This window comes from Rhinolophus sinicus, chromosome 17 (genome assembly GCF_057876585.1).
Source record: "Rhinolophus sinicus isolate RSI-liver-muscle chromosome 17, RSI-T2T, whole genome shotgun sequence".
NCBI classification, from domain to species: domain Eukaryota; kingdom Metazoa; phylum Chordata; class Mammalia; order Chiroptera; family Rhinolophidae; genus Rhinolophus; species Rhinolophus sinicus.
Genome location: NC_142517.1, coordinates 10183681 through 10211100, shown reverse-complemented (window position 1 = coordinate 10211100; position 27420 = coordinate 10183681). Strand labels below are relative to the sequence as shown.

Here is a 27420-nt window from a genome sequence, read left to right as displayed (position 1 = left end):
TTTCCTAATAGACCTGAGATAAGAAAAAGTATGCATCCGAGACACCTACAGAGTCAGATGGCTTCTTGGAGTCATACAGTCAAGTCATAACTGGGAGCAGACCCGAGTCTGCTGCGTAGTCAAGGACAGTCACCGAGGGAACTATGACCTTTCTTGGGCCACAGGCAGGTAATGCACAGCTACGACAGGTGTTGAGGGAGGATGTGTGTGTGCAGCACACACACACACACACACACACACACACACAGAAGGAGTGCAGTCACCCTGCGGTTGGGAAGGAGGGAAACACCGACCTGGCTTCCTCTCCCAGCTCTCCCCTGCCGGCTCATCACTCCTGCTGTGCCCAGGGCTGCTGACAGCTGTAATGGCATCATCTGTGTCCTCCCACAGGAAGACCAATTGCTCGGCACAAAGGCCTGAAGTGCTAGTGTGAAAGGTCACTAAGTACTGTCATCTGGGCCTGGGAGGGGGCTGAGAGGGCGGCACCCAGTGAGAACAACAGAACAGGGGCAGGATCTTAACCTCAGCCTGTGGCCTGCTCTGTCGGAGGGACAAAGAATCTCAAGTGCCAGCAGGAGGGACTTGGGAGTGAGGAGGGCCCAAGGATGACAGGCTCCTCAGGCCTCCATAACTCTGCCTGGAGGCTGACAGCGCTCATTCATTCAGCAGGCCCAGCAGGTGGCAGGGTGGCCTGAAAGGAGAGAGGAAAGAGGACAAGTCCTGAGGACGCTCCAGGGTCTGCTGGTAACCTGGGAAGTCAGGGTATGCTTGGTGGAACCCCGTGAAAACTAGCTTTATGAAACTTGGAACTACTAACCACACTATTTGATGTCAAATTAGATACCATTTCATGCCACATTTGAGTACAGAAACATGACTGCAACTGCAAAGATTTAAGAAAAAAAGAGGTTGGAAATGCAAAACAAGATAAAAAGGGCTGCTCGCTCACCCAATTGTCTCAGTGAGTTGGAGGCAAGAACCACTGTCATTCACTTTCCATGAGGACCCTGAGTGTAGCCCAAAGGCCACCAGTGCTCCGAGGGGACATAATCTAGGAATTGCTGAAGGCCGAGACCCAAGGCCACTCTGCTGTTTGGGGTATGATGTGCAGTACTTTACAATAAGGGTCTGAAAATCAAATAGCAACTCTGAGGCCTTGGACAAGATATTTTAAACTCTCAGTGCCTCAGTTTCCTCATCTGTAAAGAGTGGCTTGTTTTGAAAATAAAATGTGTTAATATATATAAAGAGCTTAGAACAGTGCCAGACATACAAGCAGCTCTCCGTAAATGCTAATTGTCATCATCTTCCTCATTATCATCACTCCTGGTGGCAGAATTCTTGGTAAATAGTATTTCCTTCTTTACATTTCCTTTATTATCTGGAAGGTCTCCAATGATCATGGATTATCATTACAATAAGGAAAGACAAAACTTATTTTTTAAAGAAAGAAAATAATCCTAACCCATTTGGCATTTAAATATGGAGTCCCCCAAGGTTTGAGGCTAGGCTGCCTTCTCTTTTCACTCCAGTTCACTCCAGTTCTCTTTTCACTCCAGTTCTCGGTCTAGGCAATCTTCCTGCTTGTGGCTCAAACTGCCATCTATATGACAGCACATCACATGTCATTCCAAATATCAGTCTCCAGTTCCAGAGAGCATGTGTCCAATTGCCTTTTCCATACCTTTCGCTGAGTGTTTCAAAGGCACCTTATATTCAAAATGTCCAAAATAAAGCTTGAGGTCTTTTCTCCCACAAACGCGTGTCCTTTCTATCTTTCCCCATCTGTTTGAATGGAACCACCACCCAACCAACTATGCAAGTCTTTCTGACAACCTTTCCCCTCTGCCACTTTGGAACAAATTCAAAGTAATCTTTTCTTTGCAGAAAAGTTTCATTAGCCTTTTCTTTGTTTTGAAGAATAGAAAGAATGCTTCATGTGTCCCAAGGCTTAAGAAAATTCCAGTACTAATGGCACACAAGATAATTGGAATTTTTAATAAAACGCTTTGCATTTTCATGATAAGGATTCTTGTAGGGCCATTATCCAAGGACCTATCTTAATTTACATAGTAACTGGGAACTCCAGGATTTATGACATTTCTTGGATCTTGATTTCACAGGAGGAGATAATTTATGGAAAACCCTTAAATCACTGTCAGCCCCAGAATACTCATCCAGTTGTCCTTTCAGGATATAACCAATTAACGATTACAGTCTCTAAATAAAACCACACAATAATTACTGAATAAAAATAAAAAGTTTCTTTGGAGTGGGAAAATGACAAGGCGATACATGAAATAGAGTCCCTGGGGAAGAATAAGAAATTTGTCATTTAAATATGTTTGAAAATTTAGGTATTGTTTTCATAGGTTTTGGGTTTGTTTGTTTTTTATATTTAAAAAAAAAAAAACTATCTGAAAAGATGTCACCAGAGAAAAGAGGGAGTAAAAGACATGATTAGGCCTGATTGTAGGTAGAGACAGAATAACGTAGCTGTCAGCTTCATTCTAAATGGACCAATAGCTTTGCTCAGTGGCAGTATTGTAGCCAATGAGGTTTATCTGAGGTGTGATTATTGCTAATTGAAACTAAATGGACCAATAGAGCGAAATTTCCACTATGCTGGTTTATTTTTCACTGGTGTATTGACCTCAAGGCGCTCTGGTCTGAAGACTGAGCACTCTCTCATCTGCAAAGGAAAAATTCTCTGTTCTATCTGGACTCAAGCACTGACTTTCTCAGTTTATTGACAAACAATTTCAAGAATAAAATTTGGGTGTTTTGTCAAGGTGAGACTTAAGTATTAGGCTCTTCCTTGGAAATTTTTAGAGTTAATTTATCTCCATAATAGAAAGAGCCAAAATGTAGGTATCGTCTCCAAATGAGAACTAGTCTAGAACTCCATCTAACCAAGATGGTTCCTCTTTCTTTTTAATAAGGAATTTGTGTGGGGTAGGGGGCTTGGGATTCTTGTTTTCAAATTTCACCATCACCTCTTACTAGCTGTGTGACCTTGGGCAAGTTACTAGGCCTCTCTGAACTTCCATTTCCTCATGTGTAAAATGGCAATAATTAGACCTACCTTATAGGTATGTTGTTAGGATCAAGTAGCATCAAGTACACAAAGTACTTGGCATAGTGTCAATAAATCTTAGTTTCCTTTTTAATGTTTTTCTTTGATTTTATAGTATTTAAACTTTAATGATCATCTCTCATGTAAACATTTTAAATATATGACATCAAAAACTTGCTAAAAAATGCCCATTACAAAAGGAGCCATTAAAACTTCTACGGTTTGTATGAAACTTTGCATGCTCACAGCATTCATAACTGTAGCATGCCCCACCTCTGAGGTCCCATGGGATTTCTGTAGGTGGGGAACCACTGGCTTCATAGTTGAGTAAACTGAGGCATGAAGGAACATGTATAAAGAGCTTGCCACCAGTAACAACCAAACAGCTACCATGCTTCAGAGAGCTCCAGTGAGCCAAACTCATTTATCAAAACAACAGAACCACCAGCTCCTATACACAAAGCAAGGCTGAACCAACAAAGGCCAGTAAACGCAAGACTGGATCCCAAGGCTGGTGTTTTAAGTGATAAGGGTGGCCCACCTTTATCCTTTGGCCAATATTTATTCCGGTCCTACTATGGATCTGGAACTGCAGCAGTGCATGACGAAGGCGTGCTGCATGTCTTACAGGACTTACATCTTAGAAGGGAGACCGATAGTAAGCAACTGGGTGTACAATCCGTTTTTACTGAATTTCTATGTGATAACTGCTATGAACGAAGAGGGCCGGGAGGGTGAGCGCATATCCCAGGGAGGTTTCACATGGTCCGGGCGGTGTGGGGGTGTGCTCTGGGGAAGCAACAGTCTGACATAAACACTGCAGAATGATAGGCGTTAACTAGGTGAAGTGTGTGTGTTGGGGAGCCTGGTGGGAGTGGGGTCAGAATGCTCCATGCAGAGCCTGCAGCTGTGTGCAAATTCCCGAGGCGGGAAGAAAGGAGCAGGGAGTGTTCGAAGGACTGAGCCCCACGATGTGGCTAGCACCCTACAGGGTCCCAAATAGGCTGGTGAGGGAGCCCGGGCCACATGTCACAGAACCTTGTGAAGCGTGTACGTCCCAAAAGCAACCTGGCCACAGCAGTGAAGTTGGAAACTGGTTGGTGCATCTGAGTCATAGGGAACTGAAACTCACTACTCCCAAAAAGTGAAAACCGTTTTGGTTAGCTTGGTTTTATATCAGTAAGGGGTTGTCCAGCTGACATGAATTGCTAGTCAAAAAAGTGTTCTATTTTATTAGCTACCAGCCCCTCTCCCCCAGTAAGTAACCTTTTTCACTTTCCGTTTCATCTTGAACCTAGTGTATACAAGTGTGAAGTTAAGTCCACTTCCCAGATGCTCACTGTGCAGCAGATGAGCCCCTAAACGTCATGTGGGGCTGACAGTGGAGAACTGACAGTGGTTCTCAAACTTGGCTGCGTCTCTAAAACCCACGTGCCCAGGCCTCACCCCAGGCCAGTGAAATCTGACTCTTTGGGGTAGTGGGGAGAGGCTGGCATCAGTATTTTTTTTTTTTTAACTCCCCAGGTGCTTCCAATGCCCAGCCAAGTTTGAGAAGCTGTGAACCAGAGACTCTTCGGATGAGTCCATCCTGCCCCGTCCCCACCACCCATCCAACTAGGAGGACAGAAGGAGGAGCAGCGGCAATGCCTTCAAAGGGTTCAGGACTTTCTTTTAGCCAAGAAGGGACTAGAAGGTGAAAGAGAATATCCAGATATAACCTGCAGATGAAGGAGCATCTACGAAACAAACACACCAAAGAGCGATAAACTAGCAAACCCCTCCCGTGTCTCTTTCTTTCCGATGAGGGCATTTCTGGGGCGTTGCCAGATAACGCACAGGTTTGGATAAGCTGGGCCCGGAAGGTGCTCACTCCCTCAACGTAGGGTCCATCTGCGAGACCCAAGGGGCCACCGATTGTCACGCGGGTCTCGGGGCCTGGGCTTGAGCTGCACCCATTAGCAGACAGCCCGGCCCTGCGCGCCTATCCCGGCGTCCTGGTGACCCCCGTTCCCCGCGCCTGCCAAGCAGGTTGTCATCACCCGTACCGTCCTGCCCAGGGACATCTGGCTAAGTGGCACCTCCCTCTGCCTACTTTCTCCGCCCTCCCGCCCCTCCCCTCCCCACCCTTCCCTTGTTTGGGGCACTAAGGTCACAAGCGTTCAACAATTCGACGTGGGAAGTCTCCCGGAGGAAGTGCCGGTCGTAAATTTCATCCAACAAGAGGCTGCCATCCAGCGCAGGCTTGTGAGGAAAGCTCCCAGCCACTAATCGCTGGCACAACGCACGCCGGGCTAGGCTGGGGACATGAAAGTTGTTGGGGGGCGATATGCTCAGTGACACATTTGTGAGCGTGTGTGTGTCCGTGTCCCTCTGCTTCTGGTATTGACCGACTTATTATAACCTTTAGATGTGGACCCGGTCCTTATGTGTGTAAAATCCACACTGCAGGTCACGTTTAGGAGAGGATGGTAGGAGAGTATCTCTTTACATTGGAGAAGTATGTTAAGCTCCATCTGGACAGTCTCAAGCCTGCAGTTCAGGCCATGAGTTTATGAAAGGCAACGTTTGAATGAGTATCGTGATGTGATGACTGCTGTATTGTCTGTCTTACCATCTGAATGTGATGACCGTGCCCCACAAAACGATACACCCTAAGGATGAAAGACAGGTTCTAGTCCCAGCACTTGCTGTGTGACCCTGGGCCAGTCACTTTACATCTCTGACCTCCATTCCCAGTTGTGGTGTGAAGGAGTTGAAGGGTCAGGCAGGGACCGCTAGGCCTTCTGAGGTGCCAGCAAGGTGAAGGAACAGCCTGGTCTCATTCAGCCTTTGTCCTTTTGAGCTGCCATTTGCTCAAGGGAAACCTCTGCAGGGACTGGCTCTCTGGCTGGGTGAGAAAGCCCAGGGGAGTCAGCCCACGTCAAGGAAAGGGGGTTACCACACCAGATCCCCACCTGCCCTGTGCTGGGGCGACAGGGGAAGCAGACGTGGGGATGGATCACTGACCCCGGCACTTTTGTTGAGTACCTTCGGGACGTTTTCCAATAAATAAGTAATGCTTGCTCCGGAAGGAGTTTGAAGACTAATGACAATTGCTACCACACACCAGGCACAGCTCTAACCCTTTACCTAAATTAACTCACTTACGCCTCACAGCACCCTCCTGAGGTAGATACTATTATTAGCCTAGTTTTGCAGATGAGTAAACTGAGGTGCAGGGATGTTAGTAACTTGCCTAAAAGCATACCACAGGTAAGAGGCAGAAAGGAGACTTGAACCCCTGCCGCTGGCTGGCTCTGGGAGCCCATGCTCTAAGTGGTTAGAGGTACTGAGAGCTGCCAGCCTCGGGCCCTCTGCAGAGACAGTAGTACTTCCTGTGGTGGGACTGAGTGAGACTGGCTATTCCAGAGAGCAGGAAGCCAGGAGGGGGGGCACAGGCAGGGCAGGGCAAGGGCCCAGCTGGCTGGAGTACCGCCCCAGGAGAGGATGCGTCCTTGGGGCATTATGCCTACTTAAAGCTCTTCGGCTCAGATTTTCCATCAGGCCCCAGAAGAACCATTTGGGGACAACACAGAGATCTCTGGGGAGATAAATGGTACCAACCAGACAAGCTTCACTCTTCAGACCAAAAAAAGAAAATCCCTTTGGGGCCTGAATTATTTGGACAAAAAATTAGAAATATAGGTCAGTCCCAGATCTTTGAGCACCCCAGTGAGACACGGGGGTCATCTTCTGTAGACACAAAGAACCCTTAAAAGAATAAGCCATTCTTGTCCTGGTGTTGAGTTTTGATGACTTTTGCCGGAAAACGCTGTATACTTAGACAAAATAATTCTGTGGAGGCAAGTTATCTGGATAACTGTCTGATAGAAACTCCTGATCACATTTTACCACTGATGTTCTCTGCTTGCCTTGACCAGCATGTTTTGCATGTGTTTCTACCAGTGAGTGGAAAATTTCTGTATCGGGAGCTTTCTTCAAGCTTCTCAGAGCACCCACTTTTTGAGGGGTGTCAAACTCAAGCGAGAAGCCATTTTAAAACTAGAAGAAAAAAATCATGATAGCCCGTAGTGTTCCATGCACATCTGCAGAGTGCACACTCGTTGCCAGTATTGCCTTCTGCACAGGGCTTATTAATGTCTTCTATGCCAATGTTCCACTACTTCCTTGGTTTACGGTGTGCCCAACCTTTCAGTACTGGCAAGGTTTTGTTCAGCTTATCTTGCAAACATCGTATTTTTTTCCCCAGGTGGCAGAGCAAACACAAGCTGCCTATATGGTCATCTGATCATTGACCCACATTTGAAGCTTTCATTGGAAACATATCCCGCCCCCATCCCCCATCCCAATGGACGAACACCCACAGTAGATATCCAGCATAAAGTCCCCTTTGTCCAGTGGCTCCTTGCATGGCAGGGGGCTCAGAAAGTTGGGACCCCAGTTGTCCCCACAGAGATGTTGATGCTTCGGCTCATCTGAGACTGGAGAGCTCGTTTCTTTCTGATGTGTAACTTGGAGGCCTCCAACCTACAAACACCGGTGTATCATCAGCTTTCCTGCAAAATTAGGAACTAAAGGTTGGCCTGCGTGTGTGCTTCCCTGTCCAGAATGTGGGACAATGTAATTTTAACTGTGGAATGCTTCCTGTATAGAATAATGCTATATGATGACTTGCTACAGAAAGAGAGAGAGAGAGAGAGAGAGAGAGAGAGAGAGGAATTGGGAATAAAAATACCACAGTCTCATAGCCTCAACCCCAAACTGGTGTTGATACAATTTCTCCCCACATAAACAGTGATGTTTCTGAATTCACTCTGGCTGCCACTGAAAGCCCCTGCTTTTCCCAGTGACCATGGGAGGCTCCAAAGGGGTGGGACGAGAGTTGGGAGTGGGAGGCAGAGTGTCAGCGCTAAGCTCCATCCTAGCTTCACATAAAGGAAGCAAAATCAAAACGCAAGGCTGGAAAAAAACACACACACAACTAAATTTAATTGGCTAGGAAACAGGATTCCTGCGGCCTTTGATTTCTCAGCTTCCAGAGAAGGATTTAGGCAGGGAGACTTCCCCGCCCTCAGGATAAAAAAAAAAGGATTAAATTCAGGTTTGATCTGGCCAGTACAAATTGCACGTAGAGTATACAGTTGCTCTGCATATTGCATGTTTTCATGGAGAGCGAAAGGGGGAGAGAGGGAGGGCAGGATACTGATGAGGGGGAAAAACTAAAAACAACTTGCTGTTTTCATATGGTAGGATAAAACTGTTTTGTCTCTGTAGCTGTGCCGAATGTCACCATGTCGTGACAAGATTTTTTTTTTAATTAGGCTAAGCTCTTACCCGAGCTGTAGCCCCCCGCGCCCCACCCCAAGGTATTGCAGCTTTAATTGTGTTCAGTATGATCTACCGAACAATATGTCTTGATAAATGTGAATGGCAATCCAGTGTACGGTTCCCCTTGGCATTGCTGCAAAGCCAGGCCTCGCTTTAGTGAACCCGTTCAGGAATGTGGGTTAATTCGGCCGACCCTTTTTACCCCCACAGCTCTGTTTTTGTGAGGTTGGCAGAAACTGACACGTTTTCTTTTGCTTAATTAAGTTGTTCAGTAGAAGGCTGGTCAAACAGTTGCATCTACGTGGGGAGTCTGCAGATACACAGAAAGCCGTGGGCGTTTCCAACATAAAAAGGGGGATTCTGTTATTGTTTGGGTGTAGACGGGTCATTTTTTCAAAGTTACTGCTGCTTGAGTGACCACAACCCTGCACGCAGCCTTGAAAAGACATTAAAGCTGCTTAAATACAACCACCTTGGGTTCTAAAGTTTATTTTTAAAAGAGAGAGAGTGCAAGAGGGAAATGAAACGGTCTCATTTATGTGGCATTTTATTTCTTTCTGGCCTCCCCCCCTTTTTTTTAAAGGCAAACAGTGGGCTCATTTAAATAAGAGATGCCCGTACATTCTGAATTACACACAGCTGGTATGATGAAACCCTCTTTCCATGTGGTAAAACAAAATTGGTGCCCACGGAACTTGCCTTGGCATTAGCTTTCTGGGGAGAGGAGTGGGCTGTACGCACCTTTACACCAGGCGTTGGGGATGGGGTAAAAAAATCTACCCACAACCTCCCAGCTGATGAAATTCCGGCTTTCATTCCTTGCTGATGTTATGACAACCACAAACAATATCAGTCTCATGGATATTCAAAGGAACTGAGGACCTGACTGGAGGCCTCCCTCATCATGCCTCCATCGGTACTTAAAGCTTCCCAAATTCTAATTTAAATCATCGTTCTCTTTTGCATGCATATCCCCCTGAATTCTGTGGCTATTTGGCCCCACCAAGAGTGTTCCTTCTTGCTAGTACAGTGTGATCTAATTAACAGGAAGCATGTGAATGGAACTGGAGCTGGACTTTGAGATCTTATGGGAAACGCCAAACTGTGTGGTCCTGTATGCGTTCTCATACAGGATCTACTGTAGGACCCTGATAGAGTTCTCATCGATGACTTTGTGCCTCAGTTTATCCATAACAGCAGATGCCCAATGCAGGTCCTTAGCAAGCACCTAATATAGCTTTCTGAGCTTAACTTGCTCTCTTCCTCACTCTGAATAAATCAGTACCTGGAAAACCCACTGATCCCACAAGCCCTTGGCGCCATTGTGCTGTTATCAATACCTAGATGTTCACCAGTTAGAAAGCTCTGGCTCTCGTCAAATCTGCTGGACCCCTTGGTTATGCATCGGGGTTTCATTCAGGGCTGCTGGAGGGATGTTTGCATACCCTTGGTCTCAGCACAGACAGCCCTTATATCTGCTCTGAGGCCATGACTCAAATTTTCCATCAGACTCCGAAAACCAGTTCTTAGGAAGCTCAGTGCTTTTTCCTTCTAGAGAGGGAAAGACTGGATGGTCAAACATCTTAAGGGTCTTTACTGTGATTTTTTTTTTACCTCTTTTTATACCAGGAAAGAATGGGCAGTTATTGGATTGATTTAAGTTGCATGAATGGCGAAATGGCAAAGTGATTCTTTAGGGAAAGAAATCTACTTCGGAGTATAAATTTCTTGGACCAGCACTCTACACTGATACCAGTTATGTGTTCATTATAAGCCATGCCTGTTTACTCCCCAGACATTGCCAGAGTTGGTTATATTACGTTGGTGCAAAAGTAATTATGATTTTCGCAATTATTTTAAACCTTTTAAACTGCAATTACGTTTGCACCAACCTAATAGATCTATATTCAGGACACCATGGTCCTATATTTAGATTTTGTATATTCAGCTGCCCCAAAATACACAAGAAAAGGTCTATATTTCAAGGTCCTTCCAACCTGTAAATAGAGAGGGTGGGGGGGTTTACAAGTTCTGGTTTGTGCAACCATTCCCAAAGTGACTTGTTCTTCTAAAGAATCAAAGCTCAGCTGCACAAAAAAAATGCAGAATGCTTCCCCAGTTCCGGTGACCGATGTTTATTGGTCTGCCACGTCCCTGCCTTACTCCTCTCTCACGGAAGGCCCCAGAACGCATGTCTTTCCCACCAGTCTTCCGATGGGGCTGTACTGCTTAGGTTACTTGCTTTACCTTCAAAAAAGACCTAGTTCAAAACTACACCGCCCCCGCCCCAACACACACACAACTTTTCAGTAACAGCTGACTGGCTGGTCCCATCATCTCTGGAAGAGAGGGGTTGTCAGAGGCCAGCGGAGACCTGAGCAGATGGGAGCCGACATGTCCAGGCGGCAAGTGGATGAGGGAGTCACGCCGCCTGGCAGTCTTCCCACAGTCTGGAGGTGGTGTGTGCGGCTGGCAATTCGGTTCCCACTCGAGGTGGCGGGCCCTCTCCCCCTTTCCAATTCCCTGACAGCCCTGGCAGATTTTTCTTTGGCTTTTAAAAATCCAGGACATACTACTGCTCAAAGTCGCCAAGTTCCAGCTGCTAGAGAGCCGGCCTTTGGCTCTGTTGCCCACCACCAACTTTACGTCTTTACACCCAGGGAAACAGAAGGCCTTCCTGGATGCCGGCAAGCCCACAAGATTCGGATGCTGCCACTCGGGTCCTGGAGACAGAGGGGATGACTCACAAGGGCTGGCCAGGAGCCATCCCACTATCCCTGGCACTTGCTGTACCACATGGAGCCCTGCAGCTCTACAGGACAAAGAGGAGCGTTTTTATCAGCCCAACGTTCTGCTGACAAATGCATAATAAACTGACAGAAAGCGACCAAGCAGCATTTCAAAGCCCCCAGTTATGGGGAGGCAGAGCCCGGGCGGGACGGTCACTTTCTGCAGGTGTTCGGCCAGTGTCCCTGCATTTGCATGCATTTGCATATACTGTCAAACAGTTGGCTGACAGAAAGTCTGAGGAGGCCTGGACACAGCCCAAACCTGTCAGTGGCTTTCTCCTTGCCAGTCAAGGTTGGCTTGGGCTGCAATTAAGGCAGGAAACGAATACTTCTGACATTGCAATATACCCCACCGCAGCTGGGCGAAGTTAAACGGAAGAGTGTGCTTCATTTAGAAAGACAAGATGCACGCTGGAAAAAAAAGAAAGAAGGAAAGGAAGGAAGGAAGGCAGGCAGATCATGCTAAATGCTCAGAAAGTGACACTCTCTACGCATTCCTCAAAGGGAGAAAGATAGTCTGTAATCCTCCCTAGCTGCCATGCTGTGTTGTCCGTTGTTGTTTGGGGTGAGTGAGCAGATCCCCCCCACCCTCCACCCCCGCTGCGTGAGGCCAATTCAGCATGTGAAAGGGGCTTGCCCAACACTACACCTTCTATCTTCAGGCATCGGGAATAATCTCAGGCAGAAGGGAGAGAGCAAATCCTGAAGCTGCGTTCCCGTGACACGGTCTGTCCTGTGAGGCTGCTGCTGTCCCGGGCCTCGGGGCTCGGAGGGGGTGAGAAAGTTGAAGCACAGGCGGCATGCTGTTCCCCCATCTCGCTGCCCGAGGATTACAGATCATATTAGCATATGGATTGCGGTGGGAAAGAAACAAAAATCAGAGCCCTCACTACTGTAAGTAGATGGGGGCGGGGAAGGAAGAAAGCCGACAGAAAGGTGGTGATGGTGGTTTTTAAGAACACATGCGCTTTATGTTATGGGAGGCCTGCATCCCTCAGGGATGTTGTTTCACAGATTCTTTAAGCGAGACCTAACAATTTATTAAATACTTCATCTCTAAACAGTGGTGGGCACTAGAGTTTCATGAGCAGCAGACAATAGATTCTGTTTATTCGCCCACAATACAGACACTGTTTAGTTCTGGACTGCAAGTGGCTGAGCCATCTGGCTCATATCTCCACAGTAAAACATTGTCTGTGACACAAAAAATGACTACATCCCCAGGACAAACTAGTGTGACCTCTAAATAAAGCCTTCCTCTGAAACTATGATATCACACTGCACAGGGGACACCAGCACAATTGAATCTGGTCACCAAAAGCCCAAGTGAGATAGGACTATGTAAATGGAATTTTATAGGAGACTTTTTGTCCTCCGTGGCAAACCATCCAGATCCGTCCACAGCACTGAAACATCTTTTTAATTCACCCTTGGGACAACAGTGCGGTTCTATTGGGGGGTTGGCAGTCCTCTTTCTCCCGCGCCCGACCCAGGAAGCACACGTCCGCGTCCAGCGGTAGCACCTGCAGCCATGGCTTCCAGCAACATTTCACTGATGGAGGCCCCACCTGCGCCAGCCTTTTTTCTGATATTTGGGAAACAAGCTACCCTTTGTCCTCCCTGCCAGGGAGAAGGCCCAAGTCTGCCAGCTTCTTCACAAATAGCCCAACAAGTCACTTGCAGCATCGTGCCACCTGAATACCCGCTTCACTAGACAAACAAGGTCACACATACACACACACACACACACACACTCACTCCCCATCATCCCGTTCCAAGAAAGGGGCTGTTTCAATGGGTGAAGTGTCATCCTCCGGAAAGGACCCAATTCAGTCTCCATGGCCAAGATATTTGTGTTGCTGTTTGGTGGGAAATTTTCATTATAGCAATTGAGACATGATGAAGAACAGACCAAAAAGCTGGCTTGGCTTAAGCATGCCACCTGTTTCAACGCCTGTTAGTTTTGTTTTGTTTTTTAAAGAAAGAAACCCTGACCTACCCCTGTGCATGAAGCCTTTCACATAAACATTGAATACCTCACAAAATAAGATCTCTAAATGCTTTCCCAATGCAAGGAGACAGACCATTTTGCAGCCAGACTCACCTGAGGGATGACACTTGTAGTACAGTGATGAAAACACCATGTTGGGGAGTAAACGGAGGAGGGTTGAATTCCTACATGAACTTTGACAAGCAAGTTGTTTTAGGCCAATCCCTTAACCTCTCAGTGCCTATCCTTATTTGTAATAAGGGACAACACTTTCTTTTTCACAGGAATTATTTTTGGAAAATGTGTGACAAATGCTTAACATGATGTCTGGCACGTAGTAAGGACTTATTTAATCAGTGGTAGCTATAGCAACGACAACAGATAATGGTAACATCACTTCTGTGACTTCTGGTTAATTTCAGTCGGACAAGTTTCCAGGGCACCAGTCACCCATTTAAATGCACATTGACCCTTGATAATGGTAATACTTATTATTATCATTATTATTTAGCATAAACTACTAATTGGCTTGCCCTCCCTGCTATTTCTGCATAGAACTTTGTTCATGAAGCATAAAACTGGCCAAAATTGTATATTAAGTTATTCTTGTGACAATCATATTTTTAAAAAACCACATGCACAGTAGCCATAAGTTGGGTGTAAAATCATCGGTACTGACTTGATATCTTAAATGTTATTTACTTCATTTATTTACTTTTTTACTTTATTTACTTTTGCTTTACCTCTAAACAATCCCAATATTTTAATTTCTTGCCATTAATTTAAGAGTAACCTTCACTCTTATGACAGGTTAATTTCTAGAAATGAAGCTATTGGGTTGAACTTATGAATACTGCCTTTGCTCAAAGAGTTGGCTAGTGGGGAGGACACATTTGGACCCAGAACTTAGGGAACAATTCTTCATGAAAATGACCACAAATGTCATATTTAACCAATTATAAATTGAGTTCTGGAACTTTTACAGTACAAACTTTGTAACCGGTATGCAAATCAATTTAGCAGGATATGATTAAAATAACTGATGATCATCTGTATGACTCCTCCAGATATTTTCAATAGAAATTTAAAGTGTTCCCCAAATATGGAAATTTCCATATGGAAAATCTTCCAGACTTTATATTTTTGGAAGAATGTAAAATATTCAGTACATATGCACAAATCTTCACCTGTTTCTTTAGGGTTTTGTTTTGTTTTTTTAATGCTTAAATGTGGAAGCTATGGTGCATGTGGCATTATTCCTATGGATCCTGGCTAATTTCAGTAGGAAAACTGTTCCCAGGTTAACAGTCAACCATGCAAATGAATACTGACCTGGGATCCTGGGACCCATAGGAAGTCAAGCTAAGGACAAATACAAATGTAATTAAACTTAGAAATATGCCTTTGGGGTGGGACCGCGGGGTTGCATCTACTCAAATACTGCTGGTGGCAACATGGGTTGAACAACCTTTTTCTAGAGTAATTTGGAGTCTCTACCAACATGTAAAATGCTTACACCCTCTGACCCAATAATTACACTTCTAGGATTATATCCTACTGAGCTACTCCCTCAAGTCTACTAGAACATATGTACAAAGGGCTTGATTATAACATTATTTACAAAAGTGAAAAATTGGAGATAACCAAAATGTCCATCAATAGGGGACTGATTAAATAGCTTATGGTGCATCCAATAGAAAGAATGAGGGTGAGTTGTACCAGTGGCATGCTCAATGTCATTGACATATATATCTACGTGTATATCTAGTGATACACAAAATTATCTAAAAGCTTGCACATCAAGCCATTCAGAGGATGAAAATAGTAGAACTTTTAATGTTTACAGAATCCTCTTTATTGTTACTCACATTTTAAAAAACTCATACTCCTTCTGTTAAAAAAAAAAAAAGTCATACAAATAAAATATATGCAGTAATGGTTCACTATTCCATTGCTGATACTCCATGGCAGGGGGCACATAGAGTTCATAAGAAACAAGGGAGGGAGAGCTGGCTAGCAACACTTCCTGGATGCCCACTGTGAGAAGGGGTCCGTGCCAAAGGCAGAGGGAGAAAAAAAAGAATCTCTTTCCCTAATGGACTTACTGGTAATAATGAGTCTGTGACTAAAAAAAATTAAAAAAAAAAAAAAAAATAATAATAATAGTATTGGTAATTTGACTTACCCTGGCTGTAGGGTTTTAATGGTTTGTGGTTATTTATTGTTGATTCTGTGACAACACAGGTCATATAATATAATACTCAAGAGTCCAGACACTGGGGTCAGAATATGTGGTCAGCTCTGCCACTTTCTAGCTGTGACTTTAGTAAGCTACATAATGTCTCTGGGCCTCAGTTTCCTTCTCTGTAAAATGGGGATGATTGTATTATCTACCTCACAAAGGTAATGTAAAGCACTTAATAGAGAGCCCAGTGTATATCACGTACTAGGCATGTGTCAAGAATTCCAGGGCTATGAATCTAGCCATTATTATTTTGTTTGTTGTTATTATTATTATTACAACTAATTTAGTTATCCGTGCACTGCCCTTCACACAGAAGGCATAGCATAAGATAGTCAACATTTCTGAGGATGTTGACCCACCATGAGACAGGCATAGGTTTTGAGTCACTCCACCAACAGGAAATTTGTCCTTAACCAACCACACGCTTTGCCCCCATTCCTGATCCACATTTTCAACAAGACAGATTGGGGTAGGGGGATCTATGGACCTGGAACAAAGTTGGGCTCACTTGTAAATGCTGAGACAGAAACAGGCAGTCGTTTAACAAAGATGTCGTTAGACTGACAGGAAAAAAAAAACCTCCCCTGTTTACAGCCAGCCTGCCCGATGACCTTAACCCATGGGATGGTTTCTCCTGTAAAGGACACAGGTTTCCCCTCAGAAACCATTTGTGACACAGCTGGAGCTAGTCTCAGTGATCAGACACTCTGCCTCGTCCCTGCCAGTGAGTCCTAAGACAATTGTCAGGGACTCCCAAATCAACCCGCTTTGCCTGAGAGTGGTATTAGGCAGGAGAGTGTCTGGAATAGAAACTCAAGTAAGTCACCTAGAAGACAAGGTGACTCAGTGTCTGGAGACCTTTAGACATGGACACAGAAGGCCAGAGACCCCAGGAGGCCACCCTGCCTTTCCCTCATGGTGTTTCTATGTCTTTCTGGGAACCTACTCCATACTCCTGGCATCATTCCTACAATTCACACATAGCCCTCACTGGCCACTGAACCCCAAAACCCATATGCCCTTTTGCTGCTTTATTTGACTGTTTCACTCCCCCAATTCCAATCCCCACAAGAGCAATTAAAGGGTCCCATTCAACTTTGCAAACTAGAAAAACTAGTCAGAAACTATGGTCACAGGTCAAGCTGGTGTATACAATAGCCATTTAGGCCTATTGTGGGTTGTGGGTGGACAGACAATAACTGACACCTCTAGTGACCAATTAGAACTAGAAAAAAGACTCTTCTTCCTTCTAATTGGTCAGCACTGCTTCTAGAGGCCCTGAACTGACAAGAAGCTATTCTCCCAGTAATCGGAACAGAGCTCCACACCCACACCCACACCCACAGCAGGTGGAAACCTTGTTTTTTCTGTGACTAAAATACAATTAATTTGTTTAGATGAGGGAAATCTTATCTCCATTCCATAGAGAAGGAGAATGCAACTCAGGGAGGTAGAGTGATTTGCCAAGGGCCACAGAGCCAGAAAGCAGCCTGGGATTAGAATCCAGCTTTCCAGACTCTTAGGTCGGTCTCGCTTATAGGTTTTGAGCATTTTGTAGGACATTCAGAAAAACAATTCCTGAACGAACTAGATCTCATGTTTCCCTTCTCTCTGTTTCCATTTGGGAAAACTTTTTATCTTAACAATTAAGATAAAGTAAAACACACAAACGACAACAACACCAAAACTTTCCACAAAAGCAAAAGTAAAATTTCTTAATAAAGAGGAAAAATTGAGGACAGATATATGGATCCACCAATGAAACAATAACTCATTAGATGGACCTGTGAGAAAGTGAAAATTGTCCCACATAAATTCCCACTGCTGAAGGAATGTCCAGTCATGACAGTGGAGGGGGGTCATATGTGTAACCACACGCAGAGTTCAGCACCCTGGGGACCCTGTCTCTGCCTTCTTCCCTAGCCTGTGTGTAATGGAGGTGGCCATGGGGCTTATCTCCTGTGTCCCCATTTCCTAATGAAAGACGTGTGTCTGCTTGTCTCTGGCCTCTGAGCGGAGGTGGGTGACCCAAGTCATAGGTGGACAGACTGCCTTTCGCCTCTGTCCTCCTCCTTGGCTAGCAAAAACAGAAACCCCTACATCTTGTACGTGGTGACCAGTGGGAGTCTGTGCCCACATTCTTGCTTTTGGCCACATTTTTAAGGCTCTGAAACTCATCACTGGGTGGCAGTTTGCCAGAGGATGAGCAAAATGGGGCCAGCCATGTACACAAAGGCATGTGCACGGCCTTTTTTTGGAAACATCCTAAAGGGAAAATGGTTTCTTGTTTAGAATGACCCTAAAACCACTCAAGGCAAAGGCCTTGCCCAAGGGCAAGCCACATCGACCCAGGGTCTCTGGATGCTTGGCGGGAAGCCAGTGCCAAATGATTCTCTCACCCCAGTGATGCTGGCACTGGATAACGAAAACAAGAGCCAAGCTGCTGAGATTGTCAGAGGCTCCTCACGCGCCTTTCCGAGCTTACTAGCACTCACAGTCTTTTGGGGAACTCCCTCTGAAGCTTGGGCCCTGCGGGAAACATCGACGAAGTGAGTAAGGAAATGAATGCCAACCGCTCACATCCTATATAAAATGGGATTGAGTCAGTGTGTCAGGGCGGGCAGGAGCTAAACAATGTGTGCATGAGAATTAATCATGAATCCATGCGTGTTGAATCAGAAGATGTGGTAGTTGCCCCTGGCCCTTAGGAAAGGGGTTGGAAGGACAATGAGATCTGTGTTGGCAAAGAAGTTGCCACAGAGGGACCAGGAACCACAGGATAAACCTCTTTCCTGCTTGATCACTGGTGATCACTGTTTATGGCAAGAGGTTGACAGTCCCTGATTAAAACTGTAACCAGGATGGCATGAGCTTCTGCTGAAACAGCGGACACAGAACACCACTGTCCTTCCTCGAGCAGCCAGGGTCTCCTGTCTTGAATAGTTACCTGTTTGGGGCAGGCTTTCTGCAGATAAAAATGTCAGGGCCTGAGTAGAGGACCAGGAGGACAAGAGGGGGACACCCAGTGGCTGACTCCATGCAGGGTCTTGTAACCCCACAAGCCGGGAGTGCACAGCGCACATCAGGTGAATAGGCCCCTCCTCACCTGACTTATCCTAAATAGGAGAAGAGAGGTGGGGCAGGACAACTCCTCCTTAATTTGGTGGCAGACAACTATCTGTGGTTGGGAACCATGGAGACCTGTACTTCAGACCGTAAAGCCACCCAGCCATCTGGCCCAAGCTCCTGTGACCAAAGGTCCCACTATGTTAGCAAATGAAGAAATGCTGAAACAGGGAGAGACAAATTATCGTCTACTTTACAGAGTCATTTTTAGTATGGAAGAACAATGCAAAAACAATTACACTATTCACAGAATAACTACAGGTTTGCAGAACATTCTTTCACGGTGCACGTCAGTGTGGCCTGGAGTTGGGGCCAAGAGTAAGTTGGGACTTTTGCAGCAGGCCACCCTGATGGGGCCAAAAGTGCAGGCAGCCTTATTCAGAGAGAACACTAACTTCTTTCTAGGTGTGAGGCCCAGGCAATGCCTCTCCTGGCCCTCCCTTTATTGGGTCTGATCTTTCCTCCACAAACAGGTAAGTTCAAGTTCCCCAGTATTTGGCTTGCTGTGGGAGAAGCAGGAACAACTCTGGCTTCTGTATAACGTTGAACATTTGTCTAAAAGAATTTCCTTGCTGCTTTGCCACCTGGAGATGTGATCCAAGTCTGATGACCCTTCATTTTTATTTTCGGTGGAAGCACATGGCATCCACCTATCTTATCCAGTGTCAAGGTCCACTGTCCTCCCATTCCTGGTTTGGTTCCTGAGAGGAGATTGGACTGTACTCACCCCAGGCCACAGGATCCCCTTAAAGCCTCCTCTGCTGGCCCACACCCGCCCCATCTGGAAATTACCAAGCCATCCGGACTTTGCTCTTTATTTATTCACAAAGAATGCAAGACTCCGTTTTTTTAAGCACGGAATAGAAGCCCCCTGGCCACCATGTCAGGGCCACTGTTCCAAGCCAACTCAGTAATTGCCCCGTTTCTAGTGCCCTTTTTTCCCTCCACGAAAACCGACTTAAGCTGATTACAGCCATCTCAAACAACCTCACTGGGCTCTAGATATATCCATTTAATATGGCCAACACAAGCAGCCAACTGCTGTTTACAAAAGAAGATCTGACAGATTCTATTCACTTTCAGAGTAGCTCTCCCGGGCTGGAATAATTATCTTTCATTTCCCTCATTCTGACACCTTTCAATGATGTGTTGACATCTGAAGAATTATGAGCAATCTTAGAAGAGGCAGCTGGACTTTCCACTCCCAAAGACACACATACAGAAAGGATTCCCATACAGCATCTGAAATATCTGTTCTCTGCAAATGGATGGCCAAATCTGCAATGTTAATGGGGCACTTTTAGCTTCAACTATAACTTCAAAAATGGAAAGGGGAGCGAGGGGCATTCTTTTAACTGGTTCGCTGCCAGCTCTGGAGAAAGCGCACCTTTCCCTCAACACCTGGGTTCCCTCACTTGACCGAGAAAAACAACAACAAAATGCCACCAGCCCGAGTTTTCAAACATCCAATGTTTGGTGCTTCCTCTGCTCAGGGAGAACAGCAGAAGAAACCCAAGGAAACGGCGAGAGGCCTCGACTGCTTCATCTGCTGCCAGACGGGTTTTAAGAGAGCGCCACTGCGGTAATGACTATTAATAGTTTGCATGTCTCCAGTCCTTTCTGGGGGGCGTCTCCAAGTGCCCTTCCAAAGAACGAGGGCCTCTGCCTGCAGAGGTGGAGCCACCCCTGGGATGCGCCTCCTCGCTGGGTCACAGCTCCTGTGGGTCTCGCGCAAGGGGCGCGCGCGCGCTGTCTTTAAAACCCGGACTAACGGGGAGCGGGCGAGGGAGGGGGGTTGTAAAAGACGATATGTATAATATACATTATCCTATTACAATATAGATCCCGTCGCAAGTAGGGTAAACATGCAATCCCCATATCATTTAGTTCTCTCTCTCCCTCCCTCCCTCTCTCTCTCTCTTTTGTTCCCCCCCTCCGTCTCCCCACCCCCATTTGAGAACTTGAGACCAGCTTTAGTAGTCGATCAAGCCAAGCGCTGGGTAGATTCCAGGACAGGGGACTAGTGACAGTGAGTGCAAGAAAGGACCGGATTGCCCCGTGATGGTTCTCCGAGATTAAAAAAAAAAAAAAAGAAAGAAAGAAAAGAAAAAGAAAATACGTAAAGGCAGTAGAAAAGCGAAGTGGAACAGGAGGCTGAAGTTTACGGCAGGCAGGGATCACAGCAAGCGGGTCTGGTCGATCTGGATCCCTCTACGCTATTGCGGAGGGAGAGGTGGCTGGACCGGGGAGGGGAACGTGCAGGAAGGACTTGGCAGGAGAAAGGCCGCGGGGGTTGGAGTCTGTTCTGAGACTGCACAGCAGTGAGGCTGATTAAGTTGAAGTCGCTTGTTTCAGTTTTACAGCTCGAATGAGGTCGCCCCCCTAAAGAGAGAAGCGTCTAAGGGTCGCAGGACATCAGCTGGTCACTTCTCTTCTGCGTCTGCCAGCCACAGTCTCTCAATCAACAGCGCCCCTTACTGGCCAGTGCGTTGTCAATCTAGACGGCTCTAGGGCTCCTGCCCAGACCACTGGCAACCTGGAAATTGATGTACTTGTTCCAGCTCTAGTTACAGAATTTTGAGCACAGCGGGAATAGCAGCAGCTTTTGAAATCCCAGCTCAAGGCTCCTGACTACCCCTCTGTCTTGAACTCTGGTCTCAGCAAAGTCAGATTTATCTGCGAGAGTTTTATCATCAGGGGAGCTGCTTCTCCCAGGAGACTAACAACCACAAACACACCGTGTGATCATAGCAGATCCAAGCGTCAAGACGCCTTCATCACTATCAGACTTCGTGGCAGGAGAATCCGTGTTCCCTGCGAGTAGGACGAGTTGGGACTCTACGTGGTTGATGTCAGAAGGTAGTCATTAAAAACCAAAGAGAGCCTGGCACCTTGCCGAAGTTCTCCAAAGGAACCCTGCAGGTTAAAGTGCCCAAGGTTCATCAGCAAAACAGTAACGGGTCAGCTGATCACAGGACAGACTGGATGGCTGGCAAAGGCAGCAGCTGGGAAGGCGCTGGAAAGCCGGCCTGGGTTATTTTAGATGAGGGGGTTGGCCCACAGGGAGACAGAGAGGTGGAGAGAGTTTATTTTGGTTGAGGAGTTATTTTGCTTTCTGGCTGGTGAGGATTTGTTCCCCCTGGGTAATTTAAAGTTACCTGGAATTCCTTGGAGGGAAAGCGCTATCTCGAATAAAATAAAGAGGTCATGATACTAGGGTTGACAGAGAAGGGTAGCCAATGCCGTGCTTTCACACTCTTAGGGTTTTAGCTAATGTGGGTAAAGAGGGCTTTTAGGCATTTTGAGGGAGCTACTTCTCATATGCCCAGCTCGTTCCAGGGCTTGTATGCTTGCGTGGCTAACATTTATTGTTCCTGGCACCATGCTATGGTTTTCTGTTTGTTAATTCATCTAATTCTCACAACAAACCAAATGCATTAATTATTTCTGAATCTGCATGTGTTTAATCAAAAGAATTTTATGGGCCGGCCCCGTGGCTCAGGCGGTTGGAGCTCCGTGCTCCTAACTCCGAAAGCTGCCCGTTCGATTCCCACATGGGCCAGTGGGCTCTCAACCACAAGGTGGCCAGTTTGATTCCTCAAGTCCCGCAAGGGATGGTGGGCTGCGCCCCCTGCAACTAGCAATGGCAAGTGAACCTGGAGCTGAGCTGCACCCTCCACAACTAAGACTGAAAGGACAACAACTTGACTTGGAAAACAGTCCTAGAAGTACACACTGTTCCCCAATAAAAGTCCTGTTCCCCAATAAAATCTTAAAAAAAAAAGAATTTTAACGCCCACTACGCTCCCCCATCCTTGGAAATATAGGGATAGCCTAGCTGACTGCTCTGTGTCAGACTTTTCAATCCCTCCTCAAGTCATTGTTACTATGTAGATATTGAACCCTATTCAGGAGTCAGCAGTGACTTCCCACGTTTGCTCCATCAAGTCTGCTTTCCCTCTGCCTGCCTCCAAAAACCTTTTGTAACTCACTTCTGCCCCCTCTTCTGCCAGCTTCCCCCCTACTTTTGCAAACAAATGATAACCCCAGTAGTGGGTCTAGTGTCCTGATTGGGAGAGGAATGACATTTCTTAATCAAGCAGTCTTGTTGTTGTCTAGTGAGTGGTATTTTCCAACACACACAGTCTGCAAGTAGGTGGAGGTCTGGGTGTGGCTTCTCCAGTTCACTTGGTCCTGCTTATCCAATAGCATAGACATAGCCTCAGTTCTAGTCTCTTGGGCAACAATATATGGTCATCTACTTCTGCGGGAGAATAGAAAATTTCACCTCCTATTGTGAAAATGTGTCCAATGCTGGATATTAAAACAAAGGAGGGCTATCCTTCAATGCCAGGCTGGAACACTAGCAGGCCCACTCAGGGTTATCCCATTCTCTAAAGAATGTGCCTCTTCTTGGCGTATTATTTATTATGGAGGAAGGCGCAGATTCTGATGTTGCGTGTTAACTTGTAGACTTTTAAAAATGTTTTCCCTTTTATTTTAAAATAATTTCAAAATTATAAAAAAGCTGGAAGCATACTACAAAGAATTTTCTTTCCTAATTTATTTGAGAATAAGTGCCTGACATCATGCCCCAACACCCTAAAATACTTCAGTGTGTATTTCCTACAAACCAAGACGTTCCCTGTCATAATCAAAATGCAACCCTCAAAATGAGGGAATTAACATTGATACAACCATCGAATCCTCAAATGCCATTCAAGTCTCTCCAGTTGTTTCAATAATGCCGTTTATAGCAAAAAGACCCAATCCAGGATTACTGATCACTCTTAGTTGTCACATCTCTTGAGTTTCCTTCAATCTGGAACAGTTTCTGTTTTTCATTACCTTGACATGTTTGAGTATTACAGGCCAATTATTTTGTAGACTATCCTTTTGTGTGGGTTTTTTCAGATGATTCCTCATTATTAAATTCAGAAGTGAGGCTGGATTCTTCTCATTGCATTTGGCCAAGTGCTACATGACTTTCATTTACCCCAATCAAATTTAATTTGATTTTAATGTAAATCATATGATTAAGGTGATGTTTTCCATGTGTCTTCACTGTAAAGTTACTTTCTCCCTATGTAATTAATAAGCTACACTGAGGGAGGTACTTTGAAACTGAAATATCCCATCCCTCACCAAACTTTTACTCTCTATTTTTAACATACATTGATGTTTCTTGCTTGGATTACCAATTGCTATGATTGTTGCAAATTGATGATTTTCTAATTCTATCATTTCTTCTTTAAGGAAAAGGCTTTAACTTTAAGGAAAAGGTTTTACTTTTTCCATTTATTTATTTATCTGCCTATTTATATCCGTAGAAGCTCAAGGGTTCCTATTTTGTTTAATAGTGTTACCATATGGTCTAGCATGAAATTACCATATGATCTAGCAATCTTACTTCTGCGTATATACCCAAAAGAATTGAAAGCAAGGATTCAAAGAGATATTTGTACACCCATGTTCTTTATGGCATTATTTGCAATAGCCAAAAGGTGGAAGTTACTCAAGTGTCCATCGAATAGATAAACAAAATGCGATCTATCCATATAATGGAATGATATTCAGCCTTAAAAAGGAAGGAAATTCTGACAATGCTGCAACATGTGAACGTTAAGGAAATTATGCAAAGAGAAATAAGACATACACAAAAGGACAAATACTGCATGATTCCACTTATACGAGGCATCTAGAGGAGTCAAATCCATAGAGACAAAAAGTACCATAGTGGTTGCCAGGGGCTAGGGGAAAGGGAGAATAGGGGGTTATTGTTTAACGGGTACAGAGTTTCAGTTTTGCAAGATGAAAAGAGTTCTGTGGATGGAACACACAACAATGTGAATGTACTTTAACACCAAAGACCTGTACTCTTAAAAATGGGCAAGATGGTACATGTTGTTATGTGTATTTTACCACAATTTAAAAAAAACCACAAAAACTTGTCTCATCAGTAAGGTAAGGGAGAGGGTGGTTGTGAAACTAAATGAAATAATATACATAAAGCATCAAGTACAAAGTTTGGTACATAGTAGGTGCTTAATAAATGACAATTATCATTTTGGTTTTATAAGGCACTCAGGAAATAATGGATGAATTGATGAATTCATTAAGAGATATATCTTTTCTCTTTCAGGAAAAGTTTTCCGAGTGTTGTAGAATGGGGAATGGAGTGGAAGGATGGGTGTTTTGGAAGAGTTTGGCCAGACTTTTGTGTAGAGGTATACAGGGGGCTACTGACAGAGGATGTGTCTGACTGCATTACAAGGGTCCCTCCCACTGCGTACAAACTCATCCAATAGAGTCTTTTCTCTGGAAAAAGCATCATCTCCAGAAGGCCCTTCTGTAGAAGTACATATATTAACCTAGAAGGAGAATCCATTACCACTCAAGTCCCCATTATGAAGGAGTGTGTGGCTGGATTATCTTGCTGTCACCTAGCAGGAAGCAGGATCTCACAGAGCAGGACACCAGTTAAGCATGTTATGATGGGGAAGCTGAGTGGGAAAGGCCAGGAGAGCGGCATGTGATCCAGGGGCAATGCCCACATGGAGGCTGCAGTCAGCTCCCAAGTCCACAGGAGAAACCCAAGCCAGAGCCGTGCTTCTCTCTCGACCACCTGCTCCCAACACATCCACGCTCAGCACGTCACAACCTACAGTACGCACAGTCTTGCCGATTCTTCCAATACCCTCGTAGGGTAGGTATCATTATCTCCATTTCACAGACAGGAAAAGGAGGATCAAGACAGTTACATGGCAGTTATGTGTGATTGCTGCACACTACTAATAAGAGTAACGGCTAGCACCACTGTTAGGGTTAGTCAATACTATTATTACTATAACTACTGCTGCTATGATGGCTACTATTAGAAGCAGCTCACATATACAGCTCATTTAATCTCCATGACAACAACACTACGTATGAGTAGTATCTTCTTTTTACAGATGAGGGAAGCGATAGGGTGAGTAACCACACAGCCAGCAAGGGTGTAACCAAGCACCTGGCAGTCTAGATGAGACACCACATCAGGACATTTTCCATGAAAAGTCATTTTTCCAGCAGTTCCCTGCAGTTGCGCCGATGGGCACCTAGAGGCCAGGCCCACCATCACGCTACTCCACAGTCTCACAATTAACTGTCTGCAGCTGCCCACCAAGAACTGCCCCAGGGTTGCTGGGAGGACTTGTCCCCTGAGGAGGGACAGATCTCATCATTGCATTGGCTTGTGGGACATTTGGGTCTAATTGAACTGTAGTCTACTCCAATGCAGTGCAGACCATCAGAAATTATATTTCTCTCCTGGGAAGTTCTATTAAAAGAGAGCACTATTTACTTTGCTGACTTCAGGAGCTTTAACTTGATCATTATTTCATTTTGTTCATCTGTCTTACTTTAATATTTATATATCATTCATAGCTTACATATATATACTATATAACATCTATGTATTAAATATATATTAAAATATATATTATATTTTATATATAATATATATTTAAATATTATATTTTATAATATATTAAAATATTATTACTATAATATTTTAGAAAGTTTCATTGTTTTATCTTAGGAAATATCAATTCCTAACACCTAAAGTATAAAATAAGCGTCCTCCAAATTATTCACTATTGGTTGTTATGTAAAGTTTTATTCTACCCTTCAACCACCCAGAGTACGATTTTTTAAATTGTATATATAATAACCACAATTTAAAAAAAAATGTGTCTCTTCACCTGTAAGGTTATATATAATGTGTATATTTTATATATATATATATATAATTATATTATATATAATGTATATGTGTATTGTACATCAAAAAAATAAAATGTTTTAAATATTTAAGTGGAATATGAGAAATTTGCAAATCTTGAGGCCCCAGAGGTATCTCATAATCCGGGTTTTACAGAACTGAATTCCTGGCATCCTATGAAAGACACTTGGCTTCTGGGTTAGGGATTTGGTTAATTGGAAGAAGTCCCTACTCAGCACCTTAGCCCATCAAATTGCTTTGGCGCTGGACTGGAGCACTTTACTTCAATATTAGTTCTTTAAGCCTATAAACCATTCTGCCTGTGGCAGTAAAGGGAGGAATCACCACTAGTTGTGTGTGTGTGTGTGTGTGTGTGTGTGTGTGTGTGTGTGTGTGTAACACATAAGTATGAGACTCCCAAAGGGAAAGAACTAGCACGTTCATGTGAGTTCAACTAAAGCATCTCCTGGAGAGAAGACAGACGGCAGGTGAAAGTGGATGCCGGCAGGTGTAGGTGGGCACAGTGTTCATCCAGGAGCTGAGCCAGGACTCAAGTGCCCAGGTGCCCAGACCTTTGTTTCTCAGCTACAGCCCAAACTGGATTCCTACTCAATGGGTGCGGGCAAGGGGATGTGCCCATTCATTATGACAAAATGACCCATGGAGAATGTTCTCCTGAGCAAAACCAACCAACAAAAACACCGTAACAAAGCTCGCAATCCTGAAATCCAGGAGTGCTATCTTTTTCCATGGTTAGCTGTTTTGCAAACGGGTTAACGTCAAAATAGAATCCATTCCTGATGGCAGGCTGAGAAGTGTGTGCTTGGCACCCGTTTATCAGGGATACGCGCCTGCGCGCATGGTTTTCACGGCGCAGGAAGCTCAGGACTTCTTGCCAGGAGACATGGGTCTAAACAACACAAAAGCCTTCACTGGGTCTAATTTTATCTCCGTCTGCACCTCATTACTGTGTGGTAGCTTGCTTAGTGCAAACAACCCCTGGTTTCTAGCATAACAAGGAAGCCCGTGGTGTCTGTATCGAACATATTCCTCAGAGAATGAGAAATCACCAACCGGGAAAGAGAAAATTCTTGTTAAGCCTTG

General features: G+C 44.9%; 1 pseudogene; it reads left to right on the top strand.

Annotated features, from left to right (window-relative positions):
* The first annotated feature begins 2524 nt into the window (after nt 1–2524).
* On the top strand, nt 2525–2654 carry LOC141568151 (U4 spliceosomal RNA; annotated as a pseudogene).
* The last annotated feature ends 24766 nt before the right edge of the window (nt 2655–27420 follow it).